Source organism: Saimiri boliviensis, chromosome 15, assembly GCF_048565385.1.
Source record: "Saimiri boliviensis isolate mSaiBol1 chromosome 15, mSaiBol1.pri, whole genome shotgun sequence".
In the NCBI taxonomy this organism is placed as follows: domain Eukaryota; kingdom Metazoa; phylum Chordata; class Mammalia; order Primates; family Cebidae; genus Saimiri; species Saimiri boliviensis.
The window spans coordinates 19,730,592-19,751,118 of NC_133463.1; the positions used below are offsets into that span (position 1 = coordinate 19,730,592).

The window sequence follows — 20,527 nt, forward strand, 5'->3', positions numbered from 1 at the left end:
GGTGGGCAGATCACCCAAGGTCAGGACTTCAAGGCCAGCCTAGCCAACATGGTGAAAGACTGTCTCTACTAAAAATACAAAATTAGCCAGGCATGATGGTGAGCACCTGTGATCCCAGCTACTTGGAAGGCTGAGGCAGGAGAATCAGCTGAACCTGGAAGGCAGAGGTTGAGGTGAGAAATCACACCACTGCACTCCAGCCTGGGTGACAGAGTGAGACTTCGTCTCTTTTAAAAAAAAAAAAAAAAAAAAAAAAAATCTGGCTATTGACAAAATCTGCTTGGAATTTGGAAGAAGGGCTTTCAAATGTGTGCCTAGCACTACTATACTTCACATACACTAAACTTTACATAGACCATTACATTTTACATGTAACTAGCATAGTTATATTTGACAACAATCCTATGAGGAATACACTGTACCTTCATTTTAAAGATTGAAAAATTGAGGAAGAGAGGTTGAATAACTTGTCCAAGGGCTGCATGGCTTGGGTGTATGGTTAATCAGGTTTCAATATTAGGGAATCTACCTACAGATTCTGGTTTATGAGCTGCTTTAGTATATAGGTATATCTGAGAATACTGAACAAAATGTATTAAATTTGGGTATCATAAACAACTACTGGCCTATAAGTTATTATTTAAAACTATCACTAACTGAGCATCTTTCATATAACAGGGACTGTGTTAAACCCTTTATAAAGTGACTTTGCAAAATCACCTTGCTATACAATTTCTACAATTCATTCGCACAATACATACAACTTATTTATACAATACATACAATTTATTCATTGCCTACTGTGTGCCAGGCATTTGATGTTCAGTTTTTCAGTCTAGTTTTCTGTGAACCAAATCCCTTTCCATTTTATCACTGGTAGAACTAGAGGAGAGTATAAAAATATCAACTGCAGCTATTTAGAATACTGCTTTAATAAAGGTTCACAATGATATTTAAGATCTGTAGATGAGCTACTAAAAATGCACAAACCACGAAGACATACAATCAAAAATAATCTAAGTCACTTTAAAATATATATGTGGGCTGTGGGCACAGTGGCTCATACCTATAATCCCAGCACTTTGGGAGGCCGAGGCACGTCGATCACCTGAGGACAGGAGTTAGAGACCAGCCTGGCCAACATGGTGAAATCCCATTTCTACTAAAAATACAAGTATTAGCCAGGCATGGTGGTACACGCCTGTATTCCCAGCTACTCAGGAGAATGAGGCACAAGAATCGCTTGAACTCAGAAGGTGGAGGGTGCAGTGAGCTGAGATCATGCCACTATATTCCAGCCTGGGTGACAGAATGAGATTCCATGTCAAAAATAAAAAAAATAAAATAAATGTATGGATAAGGAGGAAATGCTGTGTTGACTGCCCTAAATCATTGTAAAATATATTTTTTAGTATTTTTCATAAAAAAAAAAAATCACTGTTATTTAGGAGGCTGGGATACTACTACAAACCAGTAAGGTAAGAAAAAAGGCAAGGCAGGGGAAGAAGAGGAGCTGGCAGTTTTTGTATAAGGTGAATTAGAGCATTCTGGTTAAGTAAATTATAAACTAACTAGAAATATCAGAGGAAATGAAACATTTTTAAGAGTGCTATGTTTTGATACCAAATGTCACTAAATAACTGTGAGCATGAGAAACAACCCTGACTTCACTAACTACTAGATTATAAAGGTTCCTTGTATTCTAAAACATAGGTGAACAAAAGCCCACCATGTGTTTTTGTACAGCCCACAAGCTAAAGAATAGGTGAACATCTGCAATCAACTTGATAAGGAAACTAAGGATCAGAATAAATAATGGCCAGTTCTAAGGTCTATCAGCTGGTAGGCAGTGATCCAGAAACTTGTTTCTCTAGTCTTAAACTAGTGTATTATCTACTACCTTGTGCTATATTTAAGCAAACTTCTAATAACTGGTGCAAATAAACTGAAAAATATCATTCTACAATTATCAGGATAAACACATTATAGTATTCCCCATTATCTGCAGGGGATATATTCCAAGACTTCAGTGGATGCCTGAAACCTCAGATAAAATCAAACTTGATTACTGTCAACTAGAACATGTTTTTGTTCATGTCTTTCATGACAAATTTAATGTCTTTTCATCTTAATTAAGTATTTATCATACATTACTATGGCCGTAATTTTCACAGTTTGAGGTTCGACAGCAAAACTAGCAAGAAATTTATTTTTCCTTCTTCATAATTTCACAGATAGAAGATTATATCTTACTACAGATCTTAGGAACCTCAGCATATGATTTTTTTGCTTAAGTTGAGAACTTTCACCTTTTCACTTAAAGGAAGCACTTTACAAGCCTCTCTTTGGCATATCTCAATTGCCAGCATCACTACTCTCACACTTTGGGGCTATTAAGTAAAATAAGGGTGACTTGAACACAAGTACAGCCATACTGTAAAAGTCAGTTGTAGTCAGTTGTGATCACTGTGACTAAACGGGAAGGTAGCTTATAGAGCATGGAGACGCTGGACAGATTCACATCCTGAATGGGACAAAGCAAGATTTCATCATGCTACTAAGAATGGCATACAATTTAAAACTAATGAATTGCTTATTGATGGAATTTCTATGTAATATTTTCTAGCCAAGTCAACACTGTTTATAAGGCACAGGACTTGTTTAATGAACAGAAAAGACTGGTATTTTTTTTTTTAAATCTGAGTATATGAGAATTATACCTGATCTCCTAAGTACATGAAACATCCTCCCCAATATTATTTTTACTATCAACTTGCTTAGCTGCTTTTTTCCACTTTGACAGTATAAACATAAACCTCAAAATAAGATTTATATGGATTCAACAAATTCTATTATCTATACACTGTGATTTGTATTTACCTCTCATGATACCAATTTTGTCTTATATATAGTACAATTTACAAAGTAACAGCAGCTACTAAATGCACACTAAAGTGGAAATTTAAGGAAAGATCTCAAAGGCAAATGAACAGTTTTGTTTGCTTGCCCCCTTTTTTTTTTTTCTGGACGAAGTCTCACTGTGTCACCCAGGCTGGAGTGCAGTGGTGTGATCTTGGCTCACCGCAACCTCCTCCTGGGTTCAGGCAATTCTCCTGCCTCAGCCTCCTGAGTAGCTGGGATTACAGGCACCTGCCACCATGCCCAGCTAATTTTTGTATTTTTATTAGAGATGAGGTTTCACCATGTTGGTCAGGCAGGTCTTGAACTTCTGACCTCAGGTGATACACCCTCCTCAGCCTCCCAAAGTGTTGGGATTATAGGCATGAGCCACCACACCCAGCTGTAAATGAATAGTTTTTAATAAACACATTAGAACCTACACATCCAAAGTACTGTCTCCTTCAAAGCAGTAACTGTGGGAGTCTATATATCAATTACCATAATGCTGCCAGTATTCAAAAATATTTATGGAATTCATCCTATTGTGTTTCTTTCCTGCTTGGCTCCTTTTAAATGAATAAACTCACGAAGGTAAATTCTCTAGAAAGAGAATCAAATCAGCCACCAATTAATCACAAGTAGCTTTGAGCCAAGTCTGAAGAATGGAATGTGACTACAAAAGTTAACTTCAGTATTTCTATGATCTATCTCAAATTGCATGTGTGCAAGCACTGTTATAAGAAAAGCTGGTGACAACAGGGATGAGTAAATGTAAATTCCATGGACAAGGAAGAAGAATGGAACAATCTTAGAAATCTGGAGAGTAGGGAAGTGAGGTATTAAGAAGAAAAGAGGATCTGGCTTGCATAACTGGATAATAGAGGTAACCAGACACAATGCCATTTTCTCAATGTGCAGGGGTAGAGTTGGAGGGGTAGGGGTGAAGAAGAAGTAATGGTCATGTTTTATTTTAAGAAACTGTGGGATATTCAAGTGGCAATATTCAGTAGGAATCAAGATTTATGAATATGAAGACTGGGAAAGAGTGTGGCAGACTGTATTTTCCAAAATGGCCACTATGGTATCTGCCATCCCACATGCTCTTCTACAAAGTGACCTTGCCACCAAGAGATAGTCTAATTCCCCTCTCCTTTTATCTGGGCTGGCCTTAGGGATTCATTTGTAACCAAGAGAATGCAGTGGAAGTGACAATGAACAATGGCTGAGGTCAGGTCAGAAAGGCCAAGCAGCTCCTGCCTAATTCTTCTATAATAGAATATTGGCTTTCCAGGTACCCTCTCTTGGAACCCAGTGGCTCTGCTGTGAACCCAGTGGCTCCGTTGTGAGAAGCCCCAGCCACTTGGAGGCTACATAAAAACAGTTCAGTCACCAGTCCTAGCTAAGCCCAGCTTTCAAGTCATCATCATCCTGGCACCAGACATGTAAATAAAGATGGCTCCAGAGGATTCCAGCTCCCAGCCATTCACATGTCCCTCAAGTCATTTCAGTTTGCCCAGCTGAGGCACCGGACACTGTGAAGCAGCAACATGCCCATCTGAATTCCTGACACACATAAGTATAATAAAATGATCACTGTGTTATACCACTAAGTCTTGGGTGGTTTACTATACACTGATAGATAACTGAAATAGGAAGAATTAAAGAGGCTTAGAGAGATTGAGGTTTGATATAACTTGTTGGCAAATGGAAGAGACAGCTACCTAGAGGTACAAAAGGATTGCCAGGATCACAGAAAGCTCTTTTAATGTGTTATGAAGATCTAGGTAAGAAAATCAGATGGTTAACAGGTTATAGAGCTTAATAAAATACAGCTAGGGCTTTGCCCCCTAAATCAATTCCCTTGTGATATGCCTGGCAATCCCTGGCTCCTCCTCTCAAGATGGAGGCTGAACTTCACCTCTTAGGTGAAATATTCCACAGCCTCAGCTTCTTGCCCACTTCCCATTCTCACTCATCATCCCTGCTAATGTGCTCCCATAGAACCAAGGACCTATCTTTATAAGGTACTTATATACAAAGCACTTGTGATTACTTGCTTACCCTTGATTATGAGCTACTTGAATGCAAGGAACAAGAATTTAATTATTTTAGTGGACTCATATTAATTGTATATATTATATGTTTATGGGGTGCAATGAGGTGTTTTGATACATTTTTACGATTTGGTCATTCCAAATGTTTTTACAATTTGGAATGACCAAATCAAGCTAATTAACAAATCCAATGCACATACTTTTTTTTAAATTGTAGAAACATTTAAAATCTACTTTTAGTAATTTTGAAATATACAATGCATTATTACTTATTATAGTCACAGTAGCTAAAATATGGAGGCAACCTAGGTATCCATCATCAAATAAATGGATAAAGACAATCTGATAAAATATACACAACAGAATACCATTCCGCCTTAAAAAGAAGGAAAGAAATCCTGTCGTTTGTGACAACACAGATGGGCCTGGAAGATAATACGCTAAGTGAAAAAAGTCAGGCATAGAAAGACACTTGATTTTACTTATATGTGTAATCTAAAAAAGTCAAACTCATAGAAGTAGAGAGTAGAATGATGGCTACCAGAGACTAGATGAGGTACACAAATGGGGAAAAGAGAGCTATTGATCAAAGGATACAAAATTTCAGCTAGACATGAAGAATAAGCTTTAGTGATCTGTTACATAGAACAGGGACATTTTTTCATTCTTCTTTGCATTACTAGCACCTAGCACAGTGTGAGTTACATAGTAAGCAGACATTTAATAAATGCTACCATATTCTGGAGAACTAAAAGAGAAAGAAAAAATATAATCTTGTTCTTCTTTGCTATTTTCTTCCCTTTTCCTTTGCATACCTTCCCTACTTATGATTATTGCATACAACATCAGGGGCAGAAAGTAACACTGTTCCTAAAGCCATCTGCTTTGAGTTTATACAAAAGGTAACATCTACTTACCTTCATAAGTTTTTAAATAATTTAACTGGTTAGAAGAAACAGAGTATGAAACCCAGGTGATTTGGAGGAAAAAAAAAATACTTTTTGCTCATTAGCATCAAAGTCTCAGATACTGGGGTGTTAATTAGCCTCTTTTTTCAAACAAAACAAAATCTTGTGAATGTTCACAACAGTTTTCCAACGTTTCTGACTGCAAACCACTATATACTGGATCCCAGAAAACACCTACATATATATGTTAAAAAACAAAAATTTAATTATTATCCTTGTTATTCTGGGATATATTTTCATTTTCTAGTCTATTGAAAACCAATCATAATACCAGCCATAAGCCACAAAACTGACTTCACGATCCAACGCTGGGTTGTAACCGCTAATACAAAATACTCTATTATATACAAACCTATAGATTCAGCTGAGGCTGAGCTTCTAATCCAAACAGGATAGAAATCCAAGCCAAGACACATCAGAATCAAACTCCAGAAAACTAAAGACAAAACAATCTTGAAAGCAGTAGAAATGACATAATATCAATAGAAGAACAATGATTAGAATGACAGTGGATTTATCAGACACCATGGAAGCCAACATGTGGGGATTGTGGCACATTTCCAAAAGCTGAAAGAAACGATCTGTCACCCAGAGTTATATAGATATTCTGTGAAAAATCCTAAAGGAATAAAGGTAAAATCAAGATCTTCTCAGATGAAGGATAACCAAAACAAACAAACAAACAAAAAAAGCCTAAAAAACCTGTGATCACAAAATCTATCCTAAATGAATAACTAAAGTTCTTCAAACACAAATGAAATGATAAATTCTGAAACACTGTGAAGAATGGAAAATGTAAAAATATGGCAGCATATACCACCATTCTCCTATTGAGTTTAAAAAAATCATGTTACACATTCAACATAAAAAACACTATCTTATGTGATTCCTAATTTATGTAGAGGAACTATTTAAGACAATACTATAAAGAGGGAAGATAAAAGAACCTAAATGGAGCTAAGGTTTTTCTACAGGTTATTCAAACTGGTAAAATGTTGACATCAGTATTCTGTGAAAAGCAATGTATGAATAATGTAATGCCTTGTACAACCACCAAAAATCAAATATAAAGAGATACACTCAAAACTCCCAACAGAAAAATCAAAATGGAATTCTAAAAATTTTTCAAGAGATCCACATAAAGGCAGGGAAATGGACACAGTAAAGAAAAACAGAGGGAACAGAAAGCAAAAGTAAAATAGCAGACTTATGACCTTATATATAAATATTACATTAAATATAAAAGGTCTAAGCACGACAACTAGAAAACATTTAGCTGGGTGTGGTAGTGTACACCGAGAATCCCAGCTACTTGGGAGGCTGAGCCAGGAAGATCACTTGAGCCAGGAGTTGATATTTTGGATTTCCTTCAATTGGGCTTTCTCTGCTCCCTCCCTGATTAGCTTAAGAATTAACCTTCTAAATTATTTTAAATTTTGGGGATTTAAAATCAGGGATTTCTTCTTGGTTTGGATCCACATGCTGGTTAGCATGATTTTTGGGGGGTGCTGACAGGCCTTGTTTTGTCATATTACCACGGTTGGTTTTCTGGTTCCTTCTCATTTGGGTAGTCTCTGTCAGAGAGGTCTAGGGCTGGAGTGTTGTTCAGATTTTTTTGTTCGACAGGGTGTTCCCTTGACGTAGTACTCTTCCTCTTTTCCAGTGGATGTGGCTTGCTGTGAGCGGAATTGCAGTGATTGTTGTCTCTCTTCTGGGTCTATCCACCCAGAGAGCCTACCCAGCTCCAGGCTGGTACTGAGGCTTGTCTGCACAGAGTCCTGTGATCAGCCATGGATACCAGCACCTGTTCTGTGCAATCAACTCAGTCAGGGTTCTTAGCTTTGCTAGTTTAATGCTCTGTTTTTGTGCTAGTTGGCCTCCTGCCAGGAGGTGGTGCTTTCCAGAAAGCACCAGCTATAGTAGTGCGAAGAGGGACCAGCAGTGGGCAGGGCCCTAGAACTCCCAAGATGACATGCCCTTTGTCTTCCACTACCAGGGTGGGTAGGGAAGGAACATCAGGTGGGGGGTGGGGTTAGGCATATCTGAGCTCAGACTCTCCTTGGATAGGTCTTGCTGCAGCTGCTGTGGAGTATGTGGTGAGATTCCCAGGTCACTGGAGTTGTGTACCTAGGAGGATTATGGCTGCCTCTGCTGAGTCATGCAGGTTGTCAGGGAAGTTGGGGGAAGTGGGCAGTCATAAGTCGCACCCAACTTCCATGCAAACCAAAGGATCAGTCTCACTCCCAAGTGCCCCCTGCAACAGCCCCAAGTCTGCTTCCAGGTGGAGGGTGAGAGGAGCTTGAAAACTTGCCTGAGGCTTTCCATCTCCCAGGTGTGAAAAAAAGAAAGGGCTTTAGTTCTTCCCCTGACTGAAGTCTACAAGCCGGACTCAAGCCCTCCCCTGAGTTCTGACCAGGAAGCTTCTCATTCACCTTGTTACAAAGTTCAGCGAGAGAATTCCTTCTCCCTGTGGAGAAGGAATTTTTACCCCCTGTTCCTCTGGCCAACCTCCTGATGGATCCCAGTGGTGCCAGGTAGGAACCCAGTGAGCTCCCAGGGCCTTTCTGCTGCTTCCTCTATACCTGTTATTTCACTCAGCTCAACTAACTTGACTCAGTTCCAGGTAAAGTCAGAAACTTCTCCCGCAAACAGACCTTCAGCTTCTCCAGTTGGGGGTGTATGTTCGGGAGAGGAGGGTCTCCCTTTCCTACTTCTACAGTTGGGGCACTCACAGTATTTGGGGGAGATCTCCTAGGTTCTGCAGAAGCAGTCTGCTTCCTTCAGAAGGTCTTTGGGTCCTCTCAGGATTGCTGGTTTGTTTTTGCAGTTGATGTGGAGCTAAAACTTACAGTGCAAGCCTCCGCATGCTAGTCTGTCTGGAGCTACAATCTAGTTCTGCCTCCTGTCCTCCATGATCCCCAAATCATTGAGCCCAGGAGTTTAAAAGCAGTCTGGGCAACATAACAGGGCCTCAACTTTATAAAACAATTTAAAAATTGGCTAGGTGGGCATGGTGGCATGTGCCTGCTATAGTGCCAGCTACTCAGGAGGCTGAGGCAGGAGGAATGCTTGAGCAAGCTATGATCACACTGCTGCACTCCAACCTAGGCAACAGAGCAAGATCCTGTCTCTCAAGAAAAATAAACCATACATACCCCATACTACTATATGATACAGTAGGATGAAAGTAAACAGATGGAGAAAGATATTAAAAGAAAGTAGGAGTGGCTGTATTAATATCAGATAAAGTAGAATTGTAAACAAAAAAATGACCAGAAAAAAGGACATTACACAATGATAAAAGGGTCAAACACATCAAGAATACACAGTAATCCTAAATGTGTATATAATAAAAGAGCTTCAAAATAACAAGAAATTGAAATGAATAGAACTGAAAGGAGAAACAGACAAATCTGCTATTATAGCTGAAGAATTAAACATCCCTCTTGCAACAATATAACTAGACCAAAAAAAAAAAAAAAAAAAAAAAACAAAAACACTAAGGATACAGAACTGAACATCATCAAGCAGCAGGATATAAATTAAGAATACTCCAATCAATAACAGCTAGATACACATTCTTTTAAAATATCCATGGAACATTCACCAAGACAGTCCATATTCTGGGCCATAAAACAAATCTCAACAAAGTAAAAAGAATTGAGACCATACAGAGTGTGCTTTTTTAAAAGAGTAAAGTGAAAGCAACTCAATATTAAGAAAATAAAGGAATACAAAAATGGCTACTCCATGGGCAGAGCAGCCCAGAGCGTGTTCTCTACCACAGTGAAATAAAAATAGGAATCATGTAGAAAAACTAGTATTTCCAAACTTGGAAATTAAACACCACACTTCTACATAATCCATGGGTCAAAAGGAAGTCTTAAAGGAAATTTTAAAAAAATACATGGAACTCAAAAACGAAAATATAACAAATTTTATGGGATACAGCTAAAGCACACTTCATTAAAGGGAGACTTACAGCACTAAATACTTCATAGGATAAAAGTCACAAATCTAAGCTCCCACCTTAAGAAACTAGGAAAAGCAGCACAGAATAAACCCAAAACAAGGAGAGGAAAAAAAGAGCACAAGAGCAAAAATCAACAAAACAGAAAATAAAAAATAGGAAAAATCAATTTAAAAAGCTGGTTGTTTAAAAAATCAGTAAAATTGAAACTCTAGCAAGAGGAAGGAAAGAATAAAGCAAGATAATCAGTACAAACACCGCAGACATTAAGAGGGACTAGGTGCAAACAATTCTACATACATAAATCTGGGAACTGAGATGAATAAAAGCAGTACAGAACTGAGATGAGACCAATTCCTCAAGAAGCACAAGCTACCACAATTCTTCCAACATGAAATAGATAATTTGAATAGTCCTGTAACTATTAAAGACATTGAATTCATAGATTAAAAACTATCAAAAATGAAATCTCTTGGACCAGATGGTTTCACCTGAGAATTCTACCATGTTTATAAAAGAACTTATATCAATTCTGTCCAATCTCCTCTAGAAAATATTAGAAGATAAAACATATCTCCGTTCCTTTCATGAGCCCAGTATTCTCTTGATAACAAAACTGGACTACTGTATAATAATGATTTTTTTTTTTTTTTTTTTTTGAGACAGGGTCTCACTCACTCTGTTGCCCAGGTTGGAGTGCAGTGGCATGATCATAGCTCACTGCAGCCTAAACCTCCCCAGGCTCCATGATCCTCCCACCTCAGTGTCCCAAGTAGCTGTGACACAGGTGTATATCACCACACCCAGCTAATTTTTGTATTTTTTGTAGAGACAGGGTTTTGCTGTGTTGCCCAGGCTGGTCTTGAACTCCTGGGCTCAAGTGATCTGCATACCTCGACCTCCCAAAGTGCTGAGATTACAGGCACGAGCCACCATGCCCAGCCTAGACTGTCATATAATTAAGAATCTGGTTGGTTTTTGTCCCTAGTTCAGGGAGGGAGCCTCTAAACCCTTGAAATTTCCTGATAGGAGCATCTTCATTACTCATGGTGAACCCCTTGGACAGTTTCAGGATAGGGATTAACCATGCTGGAAAGAACAACTATGTGAATAAAGTTTGGGTTTTGAACCACATGATCTCAGCCCCACCTCCAAAGAGGGGAGAGGGTTGCAGCTTGGATTCAATCATGTAGCCAATCACTCACTCAGTAATTCTTGTGTAATGACACCCCAAGAAAAACTCTGGACACCAAAAGCTTGGGTGAGCTTTCCTGGTTAGTGATACACATTGATGAACTGGGAGGGTAAAGCATTCTGAGGACACAAAAGCTTTGTGTCTGGGGCCCTTCCAAACCTCACCCTATAGTACTCTTCTTTTGAATCATACTAATTTGTATCCTTTATAACAAAACGATAATCTTGAAAAAGCACTTTCCTGAGTTCTGCAAGTTGTTCTACAGAACTTGAGGAGGTAACAAGAACCCCTGAATTTGTAGCCAATTGGTCAGAAGTGCAGGTGGTCTGGAAACTCTCAAGCTTATAGCTACTATCTGAAGTGAAAACAGTTTTGCTGAGAACTATGCCCTTAACCTGTGAAATCTGACTCAACTCCAGAACCAAATTATGATATAGTTAGCATCAGAATTGCATTGAACAAAGGCAGCAAAGAAAAATGCAGACAAATATCACTCATGAATATAGATGCAAAAATCATCAATCAAATATTAACTAGAATCCAGCAATCTATAAAAAGAATTAACTACCATAACCCACTGGGGTTTATTCTAAGGAAACAAAACTAATTTAATAGTAAATTAAATATTTAATATTACATTAAAATTTTAACGTTAAATTAGTTATAGTTTTGTATCTTTAGAATAAACCTTTTTTTTTTTTTTTTGGGTGGGGACAGCGTTTCGCTTTTTCACCCAGGCTGGAGTAAAGTGACACGATCCCAGCTCACTGCAACCTCCGCACCCCTGGGTTCAAGCAATTCTCCTGCCTGAGCCTCCTGAGAAGCTGGTATTACAGATGCCTGCCACCATGCCCGGCTAATTTTTGCATTTTTAGTAGAGACAGGGTTTTGCCCTGTTGGCCAGACTGGTTACCTTAACCTGTGAAATCTGACTCAACACCAGAACCAAATTATGATGTAGTTAGCATCACAATTGCACTGAACAAAAGCAGTACAGAAACATGTAATATTTTCAAAAAATTAAAAAAAAAAAAAAAAAAAGAGGCCAGGAGTGGTGGCTCACACATGTAATCCCAGCATTTTGGGAGGCTGAGGTTGGCAGATCACCTGAGGTTGGGAGTTTGAGACCAGCCCGACATGGTGAAACTACTAAAAGTATTAAAAAGCCGGGTGTGGTGGAATGTGCCTGCAGTCCCAGCTACTCAGGAGGCTGAGGCACAAGAACTGCTTGAACCCACGAGACAGAGGTTGCAGTGAACTGAGAATGTGCCACTGCACTCCAGTCTGGGCGACAGAGCAAGACTTCATCTCAAAAGAAAAAAAGCAACCCATGTAATCTACCACAGAAATAGGCTAAAGAATAAAAATCACATGATCACTTCAACTGATACAGAAAAATCATTTGACAAAATTCAGCATCCACTCATGATTTTAAAAACTCCCAGTAATCTAGCAATAGAGGAGAATGATAGAGTAGCTACACAAAAACAAGAGCTGGTTGGGTATGGAAACCCTCTCATCATTTCTACTCAGCTTTGTACTGAACATCACAGACGGTGTAAATAAGTAAATAAAGGCATGTAGGTTAGAGAGAAATACACAAGTTCTTATTCACAAATTGCATGATTATTTAAATTTAAAAATCCCAAGAAATCTCGAAGATGAAAAAAAAAGTATTCATAAATGAATTTAGCAAGGTTGCAACACACAAAAATCAATCATATTTCTATATATTAGCAATGAACAACTGAAAACCCAAAGTTTTAAAAAATACTATTTACAGCCAGGTACAATGATTATTCACACCTGTAATCCTAGCACTTTGAGAAGCTAAGGCAAAAAGAACGCTTGAGTCCAGGAATTCACAACCAGCTCAGGCATTACAGTAAGATCCCCATCTCTACAAAAAAACTTTAAAAATTAGCCAGCCAGGGTGGTGCATGCATGAGTAGTCCCAGCTACTTGGGAGGCTGAAGCAGAAGGATCACTTGTTCTCAGAAGGTGAGAACTGAAGTGGGCTGTGCTACTGTACTCCAGCCTCAGCAACAGATCAAGACCCTGTCTCGAAACAAAACAAAATATTCATAATAGCTCCCCACAGAATAAAATACTTAAGCATGAACTTAACAAAACACATATAAAATATATACTAAAAGAAATGCTGATAAAACATCAAAGTAGAACTAAAAAAACAATAAATATATCATGTTCATGGACTGAAACTCTAAATTAAACAACAAAGATTTCCCCAAAATTATCTACAGATTTAATCCACTGCCAATCAAAATTCTAGTAGGATTTTCCACACATAGATAGATTCTAAAACTTGCTAGGAAAGGCAATGTAACTAGGATAGACAAAACAAATCTAAATAAAGAAGAACAATTTAGGAGAAATATCTATCTCCAATTTTAAGAATTTAAAATTATTATAATAAAAACAATGTAGTATTAGAGAATAGACACACAGATCAATGGAATAGAGTCCAGATACAGACCCACAGAAGTATAGATGATTAATTTTTTTACAAAAGTACAAATGCAATTCAATGAAGAAAAGATAATCTTTTCAACAAATAGTGTTGGAATTAGACATCCAAATTGCAAAAAAAAAAAAAAAAAAAACTCTTGACCTAAAACTCCCACCTTATACAAAAATTAACTTACATGGATGACAGATCTAAATGTAAAACAAAAAACTATCAAACTTTGAAAAACATAGGAGAAACTCCATGAGTTTGGATTAGGCAGAGTTCACAACACCAAAAGCATGTGACATATAAGAAAAAAATAAAATAGATTTATCAAGATTAAAATGATTGCTCTGTGAAAGACAAAGTTAAGAGAATAAAAGGTAGGCTACAGAAAATATTTGCAAATCATTTATCCGGCAAAGATTTGTATCTAGAATACACACTTTAAAAACTCTTAAAACTTAACGGTAAGAAAACAAATAACCAAATTTTAAAATGGGCAAAAGCCTTATACATTCACCAAAGAGGATATGCAGTAGCAAATTACAAAAAAAGATGTAAAGACTAGGTTCGGTGGCTCACACCTGTAATCCTAGTACTTTGGGAGGCTGAGGCAGGTGGATCACCTGAGGTCAGGATTTTGAGACCAGCCTGGCCAACGGGGTGAAACCCCATTTCTACTAAAAATACAAAAATTAGCCGGGCATGGTGGTGGGTGCCTATAATCCCAGCTACTCAGGAGGCTGAGGCAGGAGAATCACTTGAACCCAGGGGTGCGAAGGTTATAGTGAGCTGAGATCCCACCACTGCATTACAGCCTGGGTAAAAGAGTGAAACATTGTCCAAAAAAAAAAGCTCAACGTCATTAGCCATTAAGAAAATGCAAATAAAAACCACAATCATGTAATACTACATAGCTATTAACATGGTTAAATTCAAAAAATACTGACACTCCCAAAAGTGTCAGCACTACATACCTATTAACATGGTTAAATTAAAAAAAATACTGACACTCCTAAGAGTTGGTAAGTATATGGAGCAAATAGAACTGAAACAGTTTGTAAGTTTCTCATGAAATTAAACATATACTTACCGTATGACCCAACAATCCCATTCCTTGCTACCTACCCTAGACAAACATGAAAACTTAAATTCACGTAAAAATCCGTACATGAATATTTACAGAAGCTCTAGTCATACTGCCAAAACTGGAAACTCAAATGTCCTTCAATGAATGTTAAAATAAATGACATCTATACAATGGAATATTACTCAGCAATAAAAAAGAAACAGCCTACTAATACCATGCAGCAACTTGGATAAACCTTAAAGGCATGCTGAGTGAAAGAAGCCAATCTCAAAAGCCTCCACACTATATCATTCTGTATATATGACATTCTTAAAATGACAAAAGAAAACAGATCAGTGGCTGCCAGGGGTTAGGTATGTAAGAAATGCTGTGACTATAAGCATGAGGATATTTTGGGGGGTGCTAAAACTATTCTGTATCCCAACTGTGACAGATTACATAAATTTTCATGTGTGTTAAAATTAATTCATGGAAGTGTACAGTAAAAAAGAAAAGTCAAATTTACTGTATGTTAATGTAAAAAACAAAAATAAAAAGCAAAATAAGTTGCCTGCATCCATACTCCAACTTGGTGAATGAGGACCTCCAGGAATGCAATGTAGTTGACTGTATTTTTAAGAAATTCCATGGATGATCTTGGTCTATTTGTACAGCCAAGGATGAGAACTTCTGTTTTAATCCCTTGATTTTAATCTCTCCATCCTTTCTGCCACTTCTTTAGGTCAGGGCTTCATCTCTCAACAGGGCTACTGGCTCTAATCCATCTTCTACATAGCACCAGAGTGATAACTGACAAGATAAAGCTCAAGCTCTTCAGCATGGCACACAAAAGCCTTCATGATTTGGCTCCTGCCTACTGCTCTCATCTCTTTGCATGCCGTTCCTTGCATTGCACACTCCAACTATAGAAGAACACTATAAATCCCCTATAATGACATACCATTCCACACTCTTAGGCTTTGGTTCAAATGGTGTCCTCTGCCTCAATTCCATGCCACCACAAATATGCTCAACAGGTACCTTTCAAGATTGCCTCAGTCATATATTCTATGTCACCCCCCAACTAAAACCCCTTTCAGTGGTTTTTCCACCCATCCTTACCATCACCTATAACACTTCCCATGAGCCTCATCTACCATTCCTGGTGTACACTTAAGTCTCTTAAATGCCATCCTTTTAGGTAACTCTCTACCACACTTTGGGTTTATTCAGCTATTCATGGCTTAGCTACTGATGCTGCTTCTTCCCCAGAATACTTTTCCCACCCATCTTTTCCTGGCTAAAATCGATTCATCCTTCTAGAATAAATAGCTGTTATCAGCTGGGCATGATGGCTCATACTCAATACTTTGGGAGGCCCAGTGGGGACAGTTGTTTGAGGCCAGGAGTTCAAAACCAGTCTGGGCAATATAGAGAGAACCCCATCTGTACAAAAAGTTAAAAAAAAAAAATTAGCCAGGCATGGTGGCATGTGACTATAGTCCTAGCTACTAGGGAGGCTGGCTACTCAGGTAGCAGAATCACTTCAGTTCAGGAGTTTGAGGCTGCTGAGAGTTAGACTGCACTGCTGCTCTCTAGCCTGGGCAACAGAGTGAAACCCTGTTGCTTTAAAACAAATACCTGTCTTCACCAAAAAGTCTTCTCCCGCACTTCCAGGTTAAGATAATTATACTTCTCTATTCCCATAGCTTCTTCCAGTTATTACTATCACAACTTACCTTACCATACTGAAATTATTTCATGTGTTCATCTCCCTCAATCTGCTCCTTAACAGCAAAGACCATATTATATTGTATCTCTACATTCCTCAGGCTTAGAATAAAATCTGGAACAAATACATACTTAAATGTTTTCTAAAGAAAGCAATAAATGCCAGGCCATTACAATGGCTCATGCCTGTAATCCTGAGACCAGCCTGGCCAACATGGTGAAACCCCATCTCTACTAAAAAATACAAAAATTAGCCAGGCGTGGTGGCAGAAGCCTATAATCCCAGCTACTCAGGAGGCTGAGGCAGGAGAATTGCTTATATCTGGGAAGAAAAGGTTGTAGTGAGCAGAGATAGTGCCACTGCACTCCAGCCTGGATGATAGAGCAAGACTCTATCTCAAAACAAAAACAAAAACAAAAACAAAAACAAAAAGCAAGCAATAAATGAGAGTAAACTTACCAGATAACTTAATATATATCTCCTCTTCTCCAAAAAGACCTAAGTGGGTAACTATGTGTTAGTAACACCTAAACCCTGATCTGTAACTCAGATCTCTCCCCTAAGCTTTTGTCATGTTATAAACTATTATCAACCAAACATCTTTACTCATATGTCCCACATGCATTCAAACTCAATTTAACCATAATTGAATACATTTTTTCCTCAAATCATTTATATCGAATGTGCTTATCTTCTCATAAGGCCATTTTTGGTGAACAGATCCAACTTCTCAAAATCATGTCATTAGAAACCTCAGAATCATCCTAAATGCCTTCCTGTCATTCCTCACACCCAAACATTTATGAAATCCTGTTAATTTACTGAGATCTATGCTTTCCATGTTCAGTACCTCAGGTTCAAACCCTTGCTTCTTCAAACCTGTGCTAAGGCAACAGTTTACTAATATTAATGGTCTCACTGCCTGCAGTTCTGAATCCCAGCAATCTACTTCTCATAATGCCAATCAGAGTAGAGTGATTTCTCTGAAATGCAACATCAATTTTACTCCTTTGCTTGGCATTCTACTGTCTACAACAGAAGGTCTAAAGTCCTTAGTATGCCATAAAAGGTCTTCAATGATCTGGACCCTGCTTTCTTTGCCAAACTATATTCCCACAGTCATACTGAACTTTCTGCAGTTTCCTAAGTGCAGAAATGCTTCCTTATACCTCTCTATGCTCATGCAATTAGTTCTGCCACAGTGTGCTCCTACAGAAAACCCATCTAGTGATCTTCCAAGCCTGAGGTCTAGAGTGATTCCTTTATAAAGCTGTCCCTGACCCATGCCCCGACCCCAATAGTACTCCAGAAAGAACTGATCAATAATTCTTCCTTTGGGTTTCCATCAGTTTCATATATGCCTACCATAGCACCTATTTATGAATTCTAACATCTATTTACTGCAAATCTGTCTTCCTCCAGGAGATTACAAGCTATTGAAGGTAGAGTGTTCCCTAGTTTCCCTAGTATCTAATACAATTTTAAGACACACATAAGATGTTCAATAAATGTTTGTTAAATGAAATGGTGAAGGCTAAAAAGTATTTCTATTAGCTTTTAATCCTGTGGTAAAACCAGAGTTCACAGTAACATAATTTAATATACAAAACATTAGGTTGCCCCAAAGAGCCACAGAGGTAAACTCCACTTTTTTAACAGAAAATGGCTAATAGGCATACCCCATATACTTCAACTATCATCAACAAATTATAATGAGTGCTTACACCATTTAAATAATACACATTATTCCTAAGTGCAAAGCAAAGGCTGTTTTTAATACTTTCTCATCTCACCAGTCTGCACCTATCTATCTATTCTGTCTCTCTTACAACCTCATGCTATCCCTACATTACATAAAGGAGCCTCTATCAGGCCTGCCCCAGTCCTACCATGTCCTGTAATGTTCCATGTTCCAAAATTAATCCATTTTCTCCCATTATTTCAGTCAAGTTTCTCATTCTCTCAGTGGGACAAAACTCAGCTAGATGTTGAAGGAAAGAAAGCACTCTCCAGAAATCTAAGTACATTATCAACATATGAATAACTAATGTGTCTACTATTCCCAAAGGTTATCTGCAAATACTCGTAATAAATATAAATAATGAATTGTTATGAGAGAAAATTTTTGAGATATTTCCCAATGGGCAAAGAAGGGAAGGAAGACAGAAGAACATCTACTCATGACTAAAAAAGTTTTAATCAAGTTATAATGGAATGAGCACAACTTTTAGCTGACCTCAGGAGAGCATTTATGAATATGAAATATGAGAAAAATGCTGGGCACAGTGGCTCACGCCTGTAATCCCAGCACTTTGGGAGGCCAAGGGAGGGAGATCACTTGAGGTCAGGAGTTGACCAGCTTGGCCAGCATGGTGAAACCCGCCTCTATATTAAAAACACAAAAATCAGCCAGGCTTAGTGGCATACACCTATAATCCTAGCTACTAGGGAGACTGAGTTGGGAGAATTACTTGAACCTAGGAGGTGGAGGTTGTAGTGAGCTGAGATCGTGCCACTGCACTCCAGCCTGGGCGACAGAGTGAAACTCGATCTCAAAAAAAAAAAAAAAAAGAAAAGAAAAAAAAAAAAAAGAAATACGAGAAAAAGAACATCTAAAACTCACTGTACTGTTTTGTGACTCAAATATGATATACAGGAAAATAACTGATAAATGGCAGTTTCCATGTAATTGAAAAAACTTGGGATCCAACTCTAGAAGGATGTAGAATCAAGTATTTGCAAGAGTAAACCTATACTGCTTAGCACTGTGTTATCTACAGACCTTAAAAGAACCTGTATTCTTGAATTAGTTTTCCATACCTTTTCTGGATGCGTTGAGAAGACCTAAATGAATACATACATGAAAATGACATTTTCTGAAACCTTATACACCTTTCTTAGCTTAGATATTTTTTGTGATGAAACTAAGGCTTCTTTTGTGTTTTAGAAAATAACAGCCACCAATGAGGTGCTCTCAAAAATACTTTTTAATTCTTATATAACACTTAGATTACCAAAGACATTAATTACAGTAAGTCTTCACTCAACATTGTTGTTCTTGTAAACTGCAACTTTAGGCAAAATGATGCATAACAAAACCATTGTTTCCTTATCAACCTTATGAGGACATGATGTTTAACTAACCAGTGTTATTCAAGGACCTGGTATATGTCATTTCACTTAAAAATCAGTTTCCAAGAATCTGTATCCATGATGTCAAGTCAGGATTTACAGTACAAATATCTCCTAGTCAAAAGCCTATGTGAGGCCAGTTATTCTTTCCTCATTTTGAGGAATCAAAGTAAGAGAGGTCTTAACTTGAAGAACAAAACAATTTCCTTCCTATTATTACAAGATAATGGGTAATCAAGCCCAAAGTGCAATCAATTTCTAATTAACTCTAGTTAGGCATACTCTAAGCAATATCAAAAACATTTAAATTATCCCTGTGCTCACTATGAGCTTGACTTGCTAGTAAATATGACCATCATTCAATCATCTATATTTGATGTCAGCAACCTTCTTTCTTGAGTTTTCTACTTCAATAAGAAGCCCACTACTTATATTGGTGTGTATGTTTTCTTTTTCCTCTCTTACTCTACATTTAAATACCACATGCTTGAGGAAGAAGATAAACAGGTAATATTTTTGCATTTGCAGAAGTTCTTTAGAAGCATACAGACTCTTCAATGATATTTCCTTTTCCTTTTTTTTTTTTTTTGAGACAGAATTTTGCTCATTGCATAGACTGCAGTGTAATGGCGCAATCTTGGCTCACTGCAACCTCTGCTTCCCAGGTTCAGGCAATTCTCCTGCCTTAGCCTCTCAAGTAGTTGCGCTGACAGGCGCCCAACACCATTCCTGGCTAATTTTTTGTATTTTTAGTAGAGAGGGGGTTTCACCATGTTGGCCAGGCTGCTCTCGAACTCTTGACCTCAGGTGATCCACTCGCCTCAGCATCCAAAGTGCTGGGATTACAGACGTGAGCCACCACACCCGGCCCAATGACATACTTCTAACCATACCATGAATATTTTATTGTAGTTCTACCACAAGGCAGTAAAATGTATTTCTTGGTATATTTGTCAAAATTTCCTTGTATTTGCAACACTTTTTCTCTGTATATCTACACACATTTGTTCTAAGAAAAATGCTGTATAATCTG

The 20,527-nt window shown here is 37.9% G+C and overlaps 1 protein-coding gene across 2 annotated transcripts in view; it reads right to left on the reverse strand.

Moving 5' to 3' along the window:
* Nucleotides 1-20,527, reverse strand: part of ARFGEF1 (ARF guanine nucleotide exchange factor 1) — a 163,312-nt gene that overhangs the window by 123,910 nt on the left and 18,875 nt on the right. The gene's annotated exons all lie outside the window — the stretch shown is intronic.